General features: G+C 33.4%; 1 pseudogene; it reads right to left on the bottom strand.

Annotated features, from left to right (window-relative positions):
* LOC149531270 (caffeic acid 3-O-methyltransferase-like) overlaps positions 1-17,970 on the bottom strand; it is a 118,519-nt pseudogene that overhangs the window by 3,906 nt on the left and 96,643 nt on the right.

The raw sequence follows: 17,970 nt of genomic DNA, 5'->3' as shown, positions 1-17,970 counted from the left end.
TAAGAGGACTTGGAGATTTCACACATTCAACTGTGACCACTAAATATGTTGAAATTGTTGGAGCCCTTACTACACAACACCTAAAATAGAAGAAAGAACATAGTCAAGCAATGTTGGAGATTTCGTCTTCCCTAAGCTATTTAGAGTTTGATGACATCAAAGAATGTGTTAATGCTAAAGAGATGTGTCATGCTCTATAGAAAATCTATGGAGGAGACAAGAATGTGCTAAGAGCCAAGGAAAAAAGTCTAAGAGGAAAATTTGATGATATGAAAATGTAAGAAGGTAAGACTATAGTTCAGTATTATGGAAGAATAAAATTTTTTGTAAATGCAAGTAGAGGGTCTAATGGAAAGGTTGAAGATGAAACTGTGATCAAAAAAGTGTTGAGAACCATGTTCCCTATCTATGCTATTAAAGTCTCTTCTATACAAGAACTAAGGTGTACTCCTAGTAGTGATCTGACCCTTGAAGGACTGGCTAGTGGACTCATTGATTTTGAACTTTCAGATTTTGATAATTTCAAATCTAAGAACATTGATTCTAGTTTCAAAGCTAGATTGATACTCAAAGAGCCTAAAGGAAAGAAAAGGGTCAAACATGCTCTAGTGATAGTGAAATATATGATGAAGATCTAGAAGAACTGGAAGCACCACTAGCTAGGAGATTTCATAGAGGAAAAGGAAAATAAAAAGGTAAGTTACCCATCATATGTTTTAATTTTAATGAAGTTGGTCATATTGAAGTAGGATTTCGTGAGAAGAAAAACAATAGAAATGAAGAAAAATCCAGAAGGAGGAAAGATGAGAGTAACAAAGGTTATAAAGACAAGGGAAAGAAAGCTTGTTACATTGCTAAAATGATGAATCAGATGGTCATGATTCAGATAAAGATGAGGCAATTGTATTAGTATCTTATGTAACCAAAAGTGATAGATGGATAATTGATAGTGGATGTTCTCATCATATGACCGGTGAAAAAATTAAATTCATTACCCTTGAGCATTATAATGGAAATAGTGTTAGATTTGGTAATGGTGAACATTGTCCAGTGAAAGATAAAGGATCAATAAGATTAACAAACAAGATCATGTGTGGAAATGCTTACTATGTGGAAGGAATTAACAATAATCTATTTAGTGTGTCATAATTGAGTAATTTAGGATGCAAAGTTGAATTTGAGCACAAGAAGGCTAAGATATATGATGCTAATGGAGAACTCATTGGAAGTGGTAATCAGAAAAGAGGTAATCTATTTTATCTTGACATGACTAAAGAAACATGTCTTGTTGTACAATTTTATGATGTGTGGTTGTGGGACAAAAGATTATGTCATGTAAATTTTGACAACTTGGTTAGTATCAATAAGATGAAAAGAGTTATAGGTTTGCCAAAACTAAAGAAACCTAATAATTTGATTTGCAAACAATGTCAATTAGGAAGGATGACATAGTCTAGTTTAAAGATTAAGACACATAATTCAAAATAAATTTTGGAATATTAGTTCATACCATTCTATGTGGACAAATTGATGTACAAAGATACAGATGTGACAAGTTTTTTTTTTTTTTTGGTGATTACCCTAGAATGTGATAGTGATGTTTTTGAGAGATAAATCTGATGCCTTTCAAATGTTTAAGTGGTATCTATAAAAAGTTGAAAAGGAAACTAGTAAAATCTTAAAATGTCTAAGATCCAATAGAGCTAGAGAGATTACATCGAATGAATTCAACAATTTCTATAATGACAAAGGAATCAAAAGAAAAACTTTGGCACTAAGGATCCCTCTAGAAAATGGGATAGCTAAAAGGAGAAATAGATTTGTGATGGATTGTGCTAGAACACTAATGATGGAGAAGAATTTTTCTTTGAAATACTAGAGAGCAGCTATCAGTATAGCTATCTATACCTTGAACCAAGTAAAACTCAAGAAAGGTACAAATTTTAGACCTTTTGAATTATGGTATGGATACTTACCCAATGTCAAATATTTTAAAGTATTTGGAAGCAAGTGTTACATTCTAAAGGACAATAGAAATGGAAAACTTGATGCAAAAAGTGAAGAAGGTATACTCCTAGGATATTCCATAAGAAGTAGAGCTTATAAGTGTTTAAATACTAACACTAACAAATTTGTCAAAAGTGCAAATGTAAAAATTGATGAATATAAAGAAATACATGAAGATGATCAAAAGAAGGAACCTGAGAATTATAAAACCTTTATCTACTACTTTGAAGGGATGTCTTCTAATGTTGATGATATTGTGAACCAAGCTACTAATCAACAAGAATCAGTGACTTCCAAGTCACATACAATAGATGTTGAGTTACAATCAGAAGTTGAGGTACATTTAGATGATGAGATCAGTTGATAGGAAAGGAATGTTGAGTTACCTAACAAAGAAGTACGTAGTGAACCTGAGATTGAACTTCATGGATGACATATTGTTGAAGAAAGAAGAATAGAGCCAAGACTATCAAAATATGTCAGAAGATAGTATCCTACCAACAACTCATTTGAGAAAAAGTGGTGGACCAATGACAAGGAATAGATTAAGGAACGAGACATGTTTTTTAAGCATACATGAACCAAAATCAATGAAGGATGCATTAGAGAATGAAGACTGGATTCAAGCCATGAAAGAAAAAGTTTATTAGATTGAGAAGAACAAAACATGGACACTAGTAATGGGACTAGAGGACAAGAATTTTATTGGAACACAGTTCGTGTATAGAAAAATATTAGATGAGACTGGTGAAGTAACAAGGAATAAGGCAAGGTTAGTTTGCAAAGGTTATGCACAAGAAGAGGGAATTGACTATGGAGAGATATTTTCCACAGTTGTAAGATTGGAAGGAGTAAGAATTCTGCTTTCTTATTCTACTTATAAAGGATTCAAATTTTATCAAATGGATGTTAAGTCAACATTTTTGAATGGTATATTGGAAGAGGATTTTTACATTGAAAAATCTAAAGGATTTGTTGATCCAAACAATAAAAACATGGTGTGTAGATTGCACAAAGCTTTATATGGTTTAAAGTAATCTTGAAAAGCATGGTATGAAAGATTGCACAATTATCTTGTGAAGATTGGTTTTGAGAAGATTGGTGACAAAATCAATTTATATTTGAAGACAAAAGGAGATAAAGAAATTTTACTAGCTGAAATATTTTTTGATGATATCATATTTGGAGGACAAAATGCATTATATAAGACATTTGCAAATGAAAAAATTAAATAATTTGAGATGTCTATGTTTGGAAAAATAAAGTTCTTTGTTGGATTACAAGTATATCAGATGATATATTCTATTTACATTACTTAGTCCAAGTATGTAAAGGATATATTAAAGAGTTTAGGTATCAAAGATTCAAGACTAGTTAGTACTCCCATGGTGATAGGACATAAACTATTAAAAACTAATGATTCTGATGAAGTAAATCAAATATTGTACATGTCTATGATTGAAAAATTACAATATTTAGTTCATAGTAGACCTGATATTGCACTAGCTATTGCGATAGTTACAAGATTTTCTATAAATCCTAAGGAGAATCACTTAATGTTTGTTAAATGATTATTTGATACTTAAAAGGTACAGAAGACTATGGTCTATACTACAAGAAGAATGAAAATTTTTGACTTAAGAGCCTATACAAATTTTGATTGGGCTCAAAGCATTAATGATAGGAAAAGCACAAGTGGGGGAGCAGTTTTTTTAGGAAAAATATTGGTTTCCTAGACTAGCAAGAAACATAACTATATTTCATAGTCTAATGTTGAAGCTAAATATGTGGTTGTTGTAGTGAATTGTACAAATGTGGTATGGATATGTAGTTGCTATAGTTAATTGTACAAATGTGGTATGGATCAAATAGTTACTCAAAGGAATGAAGGAAGAACTTACTAAACTTGTGGTAATCTACTATGACAATATAAGTGCTATAAAAATATTTAAGACTCCTATGATGCACAAAAAGACAAATTACATTACAATTGAATATCATTATTGGAGATAATTAGGTTAGGACAAAGAAGTGAGAATGGAATATGTGAATACAAAGGAACATATAGCTGATATATTCACAAAGGCTTTACCTAAGGATGCACATGAATATATTAGAGGTAAACTAGGGGTGATACCCCTATCTAATGCAGGAGCATCATGGGTTTCCTTGTAATCCTAAACTTTTATTCTTTCTAACTGTTTGTGCTGAGTTATTAATGGATGCCAAGCATTTAATTGGTGCTAAGTCATTCCTTTGATTTTTGAGTTCCTGTGGTTATTGAGTGAACTCATTGGATGTTGAGTCATTCTTAGTTGTTGTCGAGTAACTTTGGTTACTAAGTGAATTCCTTTGGATGTCGAGTGAATCCTTTGGTTGTTGAGTGCCTTGGGTTACCAAGTGATTTTCTTTGGTTGCTGAGCATTGGAGGATGCCAAGTTCATAGTTGCTTCTAAGTGATTTCTTTGGATGCCAGGCTTGTGTGGGTGCTGAGTGCCAACTTTATGGGAGTCTTCATTTGCTAGTTATCTATGTCTAGTTCCAGTTTGGGCCAACTTTGCTCACATTAAATTTTGGCATAGGTAGTTAATATAAGTTTTGAGCCAACTTTTGGCTTTTTTTGTTCTAGAATCTTCTGTAAGCCATTTTGGAAAGTATTTAAAGAGATCTAAGTTTGAGTTTAGGGGAAATTACTTAGAACTTAGAGGATCAAGTAGAGGATGTGAACTTGAAGTTGGTTGTCTCAATTTGAATCTATTTGTAATTGATCATAACCCAGAAAGCCTTACAGTTGGGCATGTATGAAGATATTTTGATGAATCAATAAAGGTATTTCACTCTTCCTCCTCCTTTGGTTTTTGGTCTTTGTGCTTTCTTCCATTGTGTTAACTCTTGCAGAGTGGTTTGGATAGCTGGGTGAGCCTTTGGCCCTAGTTATTCACCCCTTTGCCTATGTTAGTCAGTATTAGAGCTTGAGGTTCATCCTTGTGGAGATTGAATCATGTAGAACCATTATTCAAATTTGGTTGTATGGTGGTAGATCTATAGATTTGACCTATAACTTGTAGATGGTTATGATCTTGTAGGAACCTAATTTGTAAAGATGGTTCGAGGTAGAGGAAATGTTGATAATGCAATACTGGATACATTGAGACAAATTGTAGCCAGATTAGATGCTGTAGAGATAGCCCAAAAGAGAGGAGCACATCTTGATGATGTATTTGATGATGAAATAGTAGCACCAAACCCTAATCAAGAACCTAAAGAAGACCAAGATGAAGTTAGATTGTTGAGAGTATTTTCTAGAGCAACTTCAATGCCTGCTATAGAAGTTGGTCCTTATTATGGAAGATTGGACACCAATGCTATGTTGGATTGGATCTCTAATATGGAAAAATTCTTTGATTATGAAAACACTCCTAATAGTAGAAAGGTGAAAATTGTAGTTACTAGGTTGAAAGGTCATGCATCGCTATGGTGGGAATGCTTGCAAACTAATAGACAAAGGAGAGGAATGGAGAAGATCAAAACTTGGCCAAAAATGATGAACAAGGTAAAGAACAAATTCCTTCCTACTAATTACCAAGTTAGCTTGCTAAGAAAGATGCAAAATTTGAGACAAAGAGACATGAGTGTGAAAGAATATACTAAGGAATTCTATAGATTGGATATTAGGTTTGAACATGTGGATGATGATGTTGAGAAAATTGAAAGGTAGATTAATGGATTGATATCTAGAATTTGGGATGAAATAAGTTTTGTGAAGTTGGAAAGTGTAGAAGAAGCATATCAATATGCCTTGAAAGCTAAGGAGGTCTTGAAAAAGAAGCATGAATAAAGATAAAGAGGTAGAGGTGGTAGATTCCAAAGAGGTAGAGGTAGATCTTATGGAGAAAGTGGTAAATCTAATAGTTCTATGTAGGATAAAGGAAAATCTAAATGCAAGAATGATGACAAAGGGAAGACCGAATGGAAAAGTGGTAATTTTTATTGAGGAGGCACTAATTCTTATTGAGGAAGAGGTAATTCCTATTCTAGAGGTTATTTCATGGTAATTGTTTCAAATGTGGTAAAGAGGGGCATAGATCTTTTTAATGTAGATCCTGTGAAAGTAGGAAAGTTAGCAAAAATGTTGTGATTCACGAAGATGATGAGGGTTAACCAAGTGGACCCGAGGTTGGAGAAAATTTGATGGTGAGAAGAACCTTATGTAATAAGGGAAGTGATGAGGAACCTATTTTAAGGAGAAGTCTTTTCAAGAAAAGATGTAAGATGGCTAGAAAATGTTGTAAAGTGATCATTGACAGTGGAAGTTCTACAAATCTAGCATTAGAAGAGCTAGTTACCAACTTGCAGTTATAGAGGCTGAAACATCCCAAACCTTATCATGTTTCATGGATCAAACATGAGCATAAGATATTGGTAGGTGAGCAATGCCTTATGAAGTTCAAAAACTAGACATTACTTTGATGAAGTTTTGTGTGATATTATGCCCATGGATTGTTGTCATATTTTGTTGGGTAGACCTTGGCAATATGATAGATATGTTGTACATGATGGAAGATTGAATCAATATACTCTTTGGGTGAATGGGAAGAAACAAACATTGCTTCCTTTGATTGGAAGTCCAAATGAGGTTAATTGTACTACTATAAAAAAATTCATGGTTAATGGGAATCAATTTGCAAAGGAAATGAAAAAGAATCATGTCTATTTCGCCATAGTTCCTAGAGGACCAAGTGTTAGTAGTAATGACAGAGCAACAAAAGCTAGTAATGACTGAGTGATAGCAGATAGTGATAGCCAAGTACTAGTAGAAATTAAAGAATTGTTGAATGAGTATAAAGACATTATTGCTAATCACATTCCTGATAGTTTACCTCTAGTAAGAAGTATAGTTCATTGTATGGATCTGATTCCTGGAGCTAGTTTGCCAAACAAAACACCATATAGATTGACACCTGTAGAGAATGAAGAACTTAACAGACAAGTGCATGAGTTGTTGCAAAAATGTTTGATTAGAGAAAGCTTGAGTCCATGTGTTGTACCTACTGTGTTAGCACCTAAAAAGAATTGAGAATGGAGAATGTATACTAATTCTAGAGCCATTAACAAAATTACAATGAAATATAGGTTTCCTATGCCAAGGATGGATGACATAATGGATTTATTGAGTGGAGCAAAGTATTTTACCAAGATTGATTTGAATAGTGGCTATCATCAGATCAAAATTAGAGAAGGTGATGAATGGAAGACTACTTTCAAGATAAAAGATGGTTTGTATGAATGGTTGGTTGCACCTAGTACTTTCATGAGGTTGATGAATGAAGTTCTGAAAAGATTATTGGGTAAGTTTGTGATTGTTTATTAGTATGATATTCTAATATTCAGCAAAACTAAGGAATAACATCTTGAGCATATTAGACAAGTATTGTAGGGGTTGAAGGAGGAACAATTGTTGATTAATCTAAAAAAGTGTTCTTTTATGCAAGGGGAGATTGTGTATTTGGGATTTGTGATTTTAGCTAATGGATTGAAGATGGATCCTAAGAAGGTTAAAGCAATTTTGGAATGGCCTACACTTGAGAATGTGGGTGAGATAAGATCATTTCATGGTTTGGCTATTTTTTATAGAAATATTATAAGCAATTCCAGTGTTTCTTTTAATGCTATGATTGAGACAATGAGAGGAGACAAAAAGGAATTCAACTGGACACATGGAGTTGATAAGAGTTTTGAGACTTTGAAACAAAAGGTTGTTGAATTACCTATATTGGCTTTGCCTGATTTCAACAAGGTATTTCAAGTTGAATGTGATGCTAGTGGTAGTGCAATAGGAGTTGTATTAAGTCAAGAAGGTAAACCTGTTGCTTTCTTTAGTTAGAAGTTGAATGATGCTAAAAGGAAGTATTTTGTGTATGATCAAGAATTTTATGCCATTGTTCAAGCATTGAAGAAGTGGAGACATTATTTGGTTCCTAAGGAGTTTGTGTTGTATACTGATCATAAAGCTTTGCAATACTTGGGAAGTCAGCATAAATTGAATCAAAGACATGAAGTGGTTTGAGTACTTGTAGAGTTTTACATTTGTGATCAAGCATAAAAGTGGAGTTACTATTAGAGTTGTTGATGTATTGAGTAGAAGATGTTCTTTGTTGACTGAAATGAAGGTTAAAGTTCTTGGTTTTGATGAAATGAAAGAGTTGTATGATGTTGATCCTAATTTTTCTGAGGCATGAAGAGAGTGTAGAGCACCAAATTTGACAGATCACATAAGTAATTATGATGAGTATTTCATTCAAGAAGGTATGTTGTTCAAAGGTATTCAGTTGTGTATTCTTAATAGTCCTATGAGGTTGAATCCGACTAAGGAAAAATATAGTGGTGGATTAGCTGGACATTTTGGAATTGATAAGACATTGAGTTTGTTGAAAGAGAAGTATTATTGGCCACAAATGTATAAGGGTGTATAGAAATCTGTGAAGAGCTATGGAATTTGTCAAGTTGCAAAAGGAGTGAGTCAAAATACTAGTTTGTATACACCTATTATTGTTCCTAAAAAACCTTGGACTGACATCAGTATGGATTTTTTTCTTTGATTGCCTAAGACAGTGAAAGGGTATGATTCCATATTTGCTGTAGTGGATAGATTTTCTAAGATGGCTCATTTCATACCATGTAAGAAGACATCAAATTCTGAGCATGTTGTTGAACTTTTCTTTCAAGAGATTGTGAGATTGCATGAATTACCAAGAAGTATTATTTCTGATAGAGAAATCAAGCTTGTTGGTTATTTTTGGAAGACTTTGTGGAAGAAGATGGGTATTGAGCTGAAATTTAGTTCTACATTCCATCAACAAACAGATGATCAAATAGAGGTTTTGCATAGAAACTTGGGTAATTTGCTAAAATATTTAGTTGGGAATAAGCCAAGTAATTGAGAGATGGTATTGGCACAAGCTAAATTTGCATATAATAATTCTATGAATAGGAGTACAGGAAGAAACCATTTGAGATTGTTACAGGAATGCATCCTAGAGGTATATCAGATTTGAGAGATGTTGCTAGTGAAGAAAAGAGAAGTGTTGTAGAAGAAGAGTTTCCTGATTTTATGGAGTCTTTGCATAAGGAAGTGAAGTTAAGGTTGGAACAAAGCAATCAGAAGTATAAGGAGAATGTTGATAAGTCTAAAAGACATCATGTTTTTGAAGTTGGTGATGAGGCGGAAAGGCAGATTTCCTATTGGTACATATAATAAGTTGAAGATGAAGAAATTTGGACCTTGTAAGATCTTGAAGAATTTTGATAATGGTAATGCATATGAAGTTGAGTTACCTAATGACATGGATATATCTCCTATATTCAATGTAGCTGATTTATACAAGTATCATGAGTCAGATGATGAAATTGTTGTACCTAATGATTATCCTAAGAAGCAGTTTGAAGAAGTTAAACAGATTTTGGATTAGAAAGTTGGCAGGACTACAACATGAAAAGATTACTATGATTATTTGGTGAAATGGAAGAATAGACCAATTGAGAATGTTACATGGATTTCTCAAGCTAAGTTGGATTCAGCTCAAGTTGTGACACTTGCATGATTCAGGAGAATCATTTCTACAACCCTAGTTGTCTGATGTAGGAGCATCCTAGGTTTTCTTGTAATCCTACCCTTTTGTTCTTTCTACCTATTGGTGTCAAGTTCTTAATGGATACTGAGCATTTAGTTGTTGCTGAGTCATTCCTTTGATTTTTGAGTTCCTATGGTTGTCAAGTGAACTCTTTGAATGTTGAGTCATTCTTAGTTGTTATTGAGTTCCTTTGGTTTTTGAGTGAATCCTTTTAGATGTTGACTACATCTTTTGGTTGCTGAGTGTCTTTGGTTACTGAGTGATTTTCTTTGGTTGGCGAGCATTGGAGGATGCTAAGTTCATACTTTTCACTGAGTGATTTCTTTGGATGTTAGGCTTGTGTGGGTGTTGAGTGCCAATTTTCTAGGAGTTTTCATTTGTCAAGTTATCTATGTTTGGTTCTAGTTTGTGTCGACTTTGATAGCATTAAATTTTAGTATAGGTAGTTAATATCTATTTTGAGCTAACTTGTGGCTTTCTATGTTCTAGAATTTTTTGTAAGCCATTTTGGAAAGTATTTAAAGAGGTCTAGGTTTGAGTTTAGGGGCAATTAGTTAGAACTTAGAGGATCAAGTAGAAGATGCAAACCTAAAGTTGGTTGTCTTGATTTGAATATATTTTTAATTGGTTGTAACCTAGAAGGCTTTATAGCTGGGCATGTATGAAGATATTTTGATGAATCAATAAAGGTATTTCACTCTTCTTCCTCCTTTGGTTGTTATTCTTCATGTTTTCTTCTATTGTGTTAACTCTTGTAGGGTGGTTTGGATAGTTGCGTGAGCCTTTGGCCCTAGTTATTCACCCCTTTACCTACATCACTATCTCAAGATACTTAAATAATTAATAGTACTACCCTACATCAACTAAGTTGAATGGCATGATTTACAATTTGATGTAGTGGAGCTTACTTTAAGAACTACGTAAAGTAGGGAAGGAACTGAAATAGAATATTTACAGTCACAAGCAAGGTGATAGAGGGAGAACCTTATCAAGAAAGCCTAAATTATAGATATCTACATGAATGGATGACAAGTCTTTGGCATTTTTTCAAAGAGGCAGAGTTTATCTGAAGAAGAAGAGAGATTGCAAATAAAATAGGATGCATACTAATAGAGAGAGAGATTTCAATAAAAGGTATTAAGTTACTTACGAAAATTAATTCATAGATCCCTTAGATGTCTTAAAGATCTAGTTACTGCTGATACTCAATAAAAAAATGTTGTAACTCAGTAAATTAAACTATTTCTTATTTTTCAGGCATTCATGCATGTAACTGAAAAACAAAATGAACACAAGAGACACAAAATTTAACGTGGAAACCCAATATGAGAAAAACCACCAAGTAACTAGTCACATATTTTTTGCTCTTCTAAAGTGAGCCCTGTTAGGAGCCAACCTTGTTAAAGGTTACAATACACATTGTTAGGTGTGACCTTGTTAGAGGATTTAATCACCCTGTTAGGAGTGGCCTTGCTAGAGCTCTTTAGAAAAATTCAATTAAACTATCACCTTGTTAGAGGATTTACAAAATGGTTGTTAAACCAACTCTATTAAGAAATTTGAAATCATTGTTACAATGGTTGGAAAGCAACAATGAATTAACTTGAACAAGATGCAACTGAATTTTTTGGTTACAAGTCTTTGTTCAACATCATCAAATCCTCCTTGATCAAATATGGCTCTACTGCTCCTCAATGATCTTTGATCATCCTTCAAATTTGTTTCTACAATAGTCAATCTTCATATTACATTGATTCCATTTCCCACACACTTAGAATTTGTGACTTGACCTCTTACTTTTACCATTCAGATTGTCAAGTCAGCCCATTTACATGTTATATTTACCAATAAACCATACATCAGTTGGCTACAGATATTACTCTAAACAAATAAATGTTGTTTCATAAAATAGTGAAATCCTTTACTGGCTGACCCTGCTCGGTAAATACTGCTTCTAGTAATTTTTTGAGTTAACCTTCTTGACTTGGTTAGCATTGCAATATCTATAAAATCCTTTGGCTACTGAGTTTACTTGGTAAGAACTAAATTCCTTCATGAGAGCTCGGTAAGAACTACTTCTGCCACATTTCTTTTGATGACTGAGTGAGCTCAGTAAGAACTACTTTTGTCCCATCTCCTTTGATGACCAAGTGATCTTGGTAAGAACTACTTCAGTCACATTTCCTTTGATGATTGGGTGAGCTCAATAGATTTTGTCCTTTTTCCTCACTGACCTTCTGAGCTCAGTAGACACTATCCTTTGCCTTGTTGACCTTCTGATCTTGGTAGACACTGTCCTTTTTCTTGCTAACCTTCTAAGCTTAGTAGACACTATTTGATTACTGATTTGACATTTTGTGACATCAAAGACAATGCACAATTTGAACAATTGTATCCAATACTTGCAATTGGAATAAGCAAGAAGGCTTAAGGAGGTGAAGGCTTGAAGGGTAAACAAGAAATTAGAGATGAATGGGAATGAATGTCAAGTATAATGTAGAAATGAATGAGAGATCTATAATCTACAAGTGAGTTGTTTTATTATCATATCAAGTCCTCCTACTTTCTGGCAATTATATTAGTTTGGATAAATCCTTTGGATTAAGGTTGACCTAACAATCATGATTTAATCATTTAACCAGGTGACATTCTATTGGAATATTCTAAAGTCCTATAACAAGGCTCACTTTAAATAGGGTGATGAAAATCCTTTAATCAAGGTCATATTGAACAGTGTGCATTGTAACCTTTAATATGGTTTTCTCCTCAGAAGGCTCACTTCAGAAGCATGAATATCGGTAGCATGTTACTGATGATTTTTTCCAAATTGGGTTTTCACATTAAATCCTTGTGTCAAATTGTGTGACTGAACTTGTGTTAACTTATGTTCATGTTTTTGCAAAGGTCATTTGACCTAGGATAATATTATACTAAGGTTTGAGATATTGAATGATCTAATCAATGCATGGACATGTATTTATTGAGTATGAAAAAGTTTTATCTCTACATTTGGACCTTGGATAACTAATTCAGCTTCTCTCTCAATGATTCTAAATTATTCCAACAACTCCTACACCAAGAGAATGAGGATGGGACCCAAAAGGGAGGTAACTCAAAGAAGATCTATAAATTTCTAGAAGATGAGTGGAAAAGGATACTTCTCTCCATGCTACAGAATGAATTGGCTAAAAAGTATTTTGGTTATTTACTATTATTTTTTGTTGCTTCTTTGGACATGCTAACATGTCCTCATTGTTAAAATTTTAAACTATCCTTGCATGGCTAATTATGCTACTTGAAACTTTATTAGTAGTAGTTGGAGTATTTTGATTAGGTTTATGCTTTTTAGTACTATTACTATTCAACATAATTTTTTTGTTAACTAGATCCCTCATCTAGTTATGTAAGTTATGATGGGATGGGTTTTTTATATTATATTTGGGGGATGTGAATATACTAATTTTTTATCTATTAGTGTTGGAAATAACAAAGGGAAAGTAAGTTTTAGGGTGGGGGGGGGAGTGAATCAACACATAAAACATTTGCCTCTAAAATATATCACCAACATCCAACTAATAAATTAACATGTAAACTGAAATAACATAAAATGCATCACATCCATAGCATAAAGTAAAGAACACATAACATAGTAAATTGGTTACCCAAAAACCCTCCAATGAGAAGGTAAAAAAAGGGTGGGGATGACACCAAAAAATCTTCACTACTCAAGTTGTAAAATGTGGCCTATTATGGATACAATGTGTTTCATCATAATCTATGATCTACCTTGTGAAAGGTCTGCCCTCTTAAAGGTTTACAAAGACTATGAAGTCTCACCTTTTTAGAGGATTGAAACTTACAATAAAGAAAGCACTTAGTTAAGATATTTGCAAAAGTCTATTAGGACTGCTCAGTTAAGAGATTTTCTCTATATCACCTATTAGAATAATTCAACACCATGATCCTTTGGTTAGCACCTATCCACTTGATGTCAAATCTTCTCCTTACTAATTAAACATTTATCCTCCTGATCAAATATGTCTCATGTGTCCTTTCACTTCTATCCTTTATTCTTCTCAAACTTATTCTTCAATTCATAGCTCTGTCATAGCCATCTCACCCACCATGAATGCTTTCTACTTTATCATTTCTCTCCTTGCACACATACAAACACTCAATGGTTTTTCTTGTTGAATAAAAATTGGTGGGGATGGATTGGGTAAGAATCAATGGTTGTGGTTAATCCATATTTTTTCCTTAGCTTCCTTTTTTCTAATTGGTTGCATGTACTACATAGGGATTTGCAATATACCTCCATACTTATCTCTTAGAATCATAAAATATGATTATGTCAGTCCAAAAATGGTTTACATAAAAATCTGTGCCATTACAATAAAATATGCCCAAAAACTATTCACTTTTCATCCAAAGACTTTGATGCTCAGCCTTCATTGTGCTCCTAATGTTGTAACTCATCTTCTAAAAGCTTGGCATTCTCTGTTTACTTGGCACCTGAATCACTCAGCATTTATAGTCTACTCAGTACTTGAGTTACTTGACACTAACTATTTGTCTGGAATGTATTGGCTAACAACTTATGCTTAGCATGTTTTGATCACTCGGCTCACACTGATTGCTTGGATCACTCTGATCACTCAACATACACTATGTGCTTGGCTTGCACTATAATTCTGCTAGATTATGACTAAGTATTTTGTCATAGCCTTGTCAAAACCAATCTGAGATTAACAATCTCCCCTTTTGACATGAGTGGTAAAAACACTTTGTCATGGCATATAAATCTGTACATTATGCATAAGTTAGACAATATATTCTTTGTTACTTGGCTTGTATAAAAAACTTCAAAATTTCAAAAAATTTCAAAAGTTGTTGTTTCTCCCATAATTTATTACTCCCCCTAAGTAAATATCTACCTTGACAAATTTTTTCCTTCAAATTTTCATAATCCCCCTTTTTTGACACTTATGTCAATTAGGTTGTACACTAACTATGTGTTTGTCCAAAAATGTCTTGTGAAGCTCCATGATTATATTCAAAGCTCCATCCCAGTTGTTGCATGCTACCACTATAGATTGAAATTGAACATCTAGCTAGGTAGCAAGGTCAACTAAGTTGTCATGTGTTGAAATATGAGAATCTTTCTTCAGCACAGTTTTTGCATAGGCTAGTTCCTTATGAAACACTTCCATGTGAGGATTTAGCATTGATTGGATACTGATCAGAGTAGATCTAATATTAGCATCTTGTTCTTGCAACTTGGCAAGCCTACTTTGAGTCATCGGTAACCTCTAGAAATGTATTTGCCTTTGACTAGGACATAGCTTTATAGTATTAATTGTGAGTTGTAGATCTTTAGCCTTATGGGTCTCTTGTGTGAATAATTCAACATTGCATAACTTAGTGTATAGAGAGAAGATATTCTCTAACACTATATCCACCCTTTCCATCTTGGTTATAGATTAACTTGTCTAAGTGCAATAGCACTAGATATCTTTTCCAGTACCTTGGTATGGAAATTTCTTTCTATCCATTCTAGTAATTTGACACTATAATCTATGTCTTCATCCTTTATCTTGTCCATAATAGTGACAAGTTTCTCTATGATAGGCTTGTTTTCATTTAGTTTTGGGCGGCTAAAAGCATCAAAGAATATGTCTTTAATTTCATGTAAGACATGCTTTTTTTGTTACTCCCTCCTCAATATTTCTTACCTCTTTTTCCTTTGAAGATCTTCCTATAGAATACTAATTTCTTCAATAACGATTGTATTTAAATCAAACTTTGGGAGCTCAATGACTTCATCTAAGCTTACATCCTCAAATGATGTAACTTTAGCACTCTTTGGTGTGTTGGAACTCGGCCTTGATATTTGTAGTTGTGTTTCCTGGGTACTCAGTCATTGAAGATTTTAACTGCTAAGAGGAGATTTAGAAATTGGCAATGTGACCAATGTCTAGATAACAATTTGTTCCTTAGGCTTAGTAGTCAAATCTAGTCATCTTCCTTTTGTACTTCACTCTATTATGGTGGATTAGGTACAAGACTTGCTTCATAACTTGTGTGAACCTCAATTCCATCCTTTTCAATAGTTACTACTATTGATAAACCTAAACTTTTTAGGTGTGGCACTAATGTGTCTACATGTTGTGCTTCTACCTCTTTCATCTGAAAATACAATTGTGGGCATTTTAGATGGTGTTAGTTGTGTAGCCTCTTGTTCTTGGTTTATACTTTGATCTTGTGAAATATCTTGTGATTCCTTTTCTTTTACCTCTGTAGATGGTGGGGGCACATTTGATGTGTCTTTTGGATTCTCCCATTAAAATACATGTTCTACCTTTTGAAATTCATTAACTCTCACCAATATAGGATGTGTGCATAGCATTGCTACATTGGTAGAGTCTTGTAGGATTTTCTTCAAGTTATTCTCAATCAAATGATTCACATTCTATGTTGAATTATCAAAAATATCCTTGATGATAAAAAATGAGTCCTATTGACTCTCTTTGTTTCTATGTGGAGGATTGGTACTCGACACTTATACATCTTGTATATCCTACTTCTCATCCTTAGTTGTGGCCTCCTCTATTGTTTCTTCAATACCTACCACATCAACTTCCTTGACTAGGTTTTCATCCTTGTCTTTCTCTCCTTCCACATTCTTCTCAAGTTCTTTCATTTCTTGCTCACCATTTTTTGTGATTGCTAGAGTGGATAACCCATAGATTGATTTCCAAATGGATGTACTTTTGATAACCACATCTTCTATGTTCTTCTTCAAGATATGGAAAGCTCTATATTTAGGGGAAAATTTAATTTTATACTTTTTCATTGATTTAATCTTCCTTTTATCTAATTCTGGCATAACTTGGGATAATGTTGTTTCCCTAATTTGTCTCTCAATTTGCAAGTTATATTATCATTTCTGCTCAACTGTAATATATAGACCTTTTTGTAAAGAGTGGTAATTTCTAGAAGAGTTGTCTTGAATGTAGCTATCATGTCATTTATGGCCTCCTCAACTTTATTTTTATCAACTTTTTCCTAATTTATCAAAATCTATATGTGTGAAACCAGATAAATTTGCATTTGAAGAAATGATTTCACACAAATTATCAATATCAGAAGAGGGATTGTGGCTTACGACCTTGTATTGACTCAAATCATCTTACTCTGGGTATTGTTGCTTGCACATATGTGTGCTCCACATCCACTAGGAAACACACATCATCATAATTTTTTTCCACTAAGGATATAGGGATTCTCAATCCTTACTTCAAGGATTTCTTAAAATCCTCAAAGTAACTAGTCATCACTAAATCAACATTATCTCCAAGCTACTCAATAAATTCTAAAATTTATTGTGCAATAGACCTACTGGTCTTCCAAGCAACTTGACCAAAAGTGGAGAAGGTTTTTTTCACATAAAAGCATATGAAAACAAGTAAAAAACCAAACTTGCATGATGCACTTTTAGCTTTCTTAATGGCCTCCAAGTTTTTTTATAGTTGATGTAGTTTTAACTCTGAAAGATCATAGAAATGGTCTCTCTTTACCATCTTGTAACCCAAATCAATAGCCATACATGAAATACTATTCAGTCAGCTAGACTAAAATAACTTGTGAGTTATCACTCTCACTATAATGACAACTAGGGGATCTAAAATAGTGTCAATAGACATATGTCTCTTATTCCACATGGCACTTGTATTGTTTTCAATGGTTTCATTTGCATCACTTCTCATACTCTTAGATCTATCTAGGGTAGGGTATCTTAATACTCCATTTATAATCCTCTTTGTGATCTTAATTGGTCACCTTCCAACCAAATATAATTATAATGTATGCAGCTCAAAACAATTCAAATCCATTCAGTCTTGAACATTTGAGGAAAATCTAGGGCAAATGTTAATCCTTTCCATTCAACAATTTTATTATCTTCCCTCAAAATTCCATTATCACATAGCTTACTATAGGCATTTCTTATCTCCATATCTCATACCTCTCCAATCTTTCTAGTATAGTAGCATTTAACATCTTGGATCATGAGAACCTTTGGTGGTATCATATATAGCACACCAAATGGATCTCCCTTGTATGCAATTTTAGGAATAGCATGAAATGGGGGTTGTATAACATCATTACTTATCAATTAAACATTGAAAACCTCTTTCCCCTCTTTTCTAGTAGTTTTAGAAGAGCTAGCTTCTATTTTGATTACTTAGGTTTTGTGAGAAATAAAATAGTGTAACTCACAAATAGCTAAATACCTTTCAAATCTTATGAACAATGTCAAGTAGTTGTTGAATTT

This window comes from Cupressus sempervirens, chromosome 11 (assembly GCF_028749045.1).
Source record: "Cupressus sempervirens isolate cs-2001-9-10 chromosome 11, ASM2874904v1, whole genome shotgun sequence".
Classification (NCBI taxonomy): Eukaryota; Viridiplantae; Streptophyta; class Pinopsida; order Cupressales; family Cupressaceae; genus Cupressus; species Cupressus sempervirens.
The sequence above is the reverse complement of the archived record's forward strand: the minus strand, read 5'-3'. Positions and strand labels throughout refer to the sequence as shown.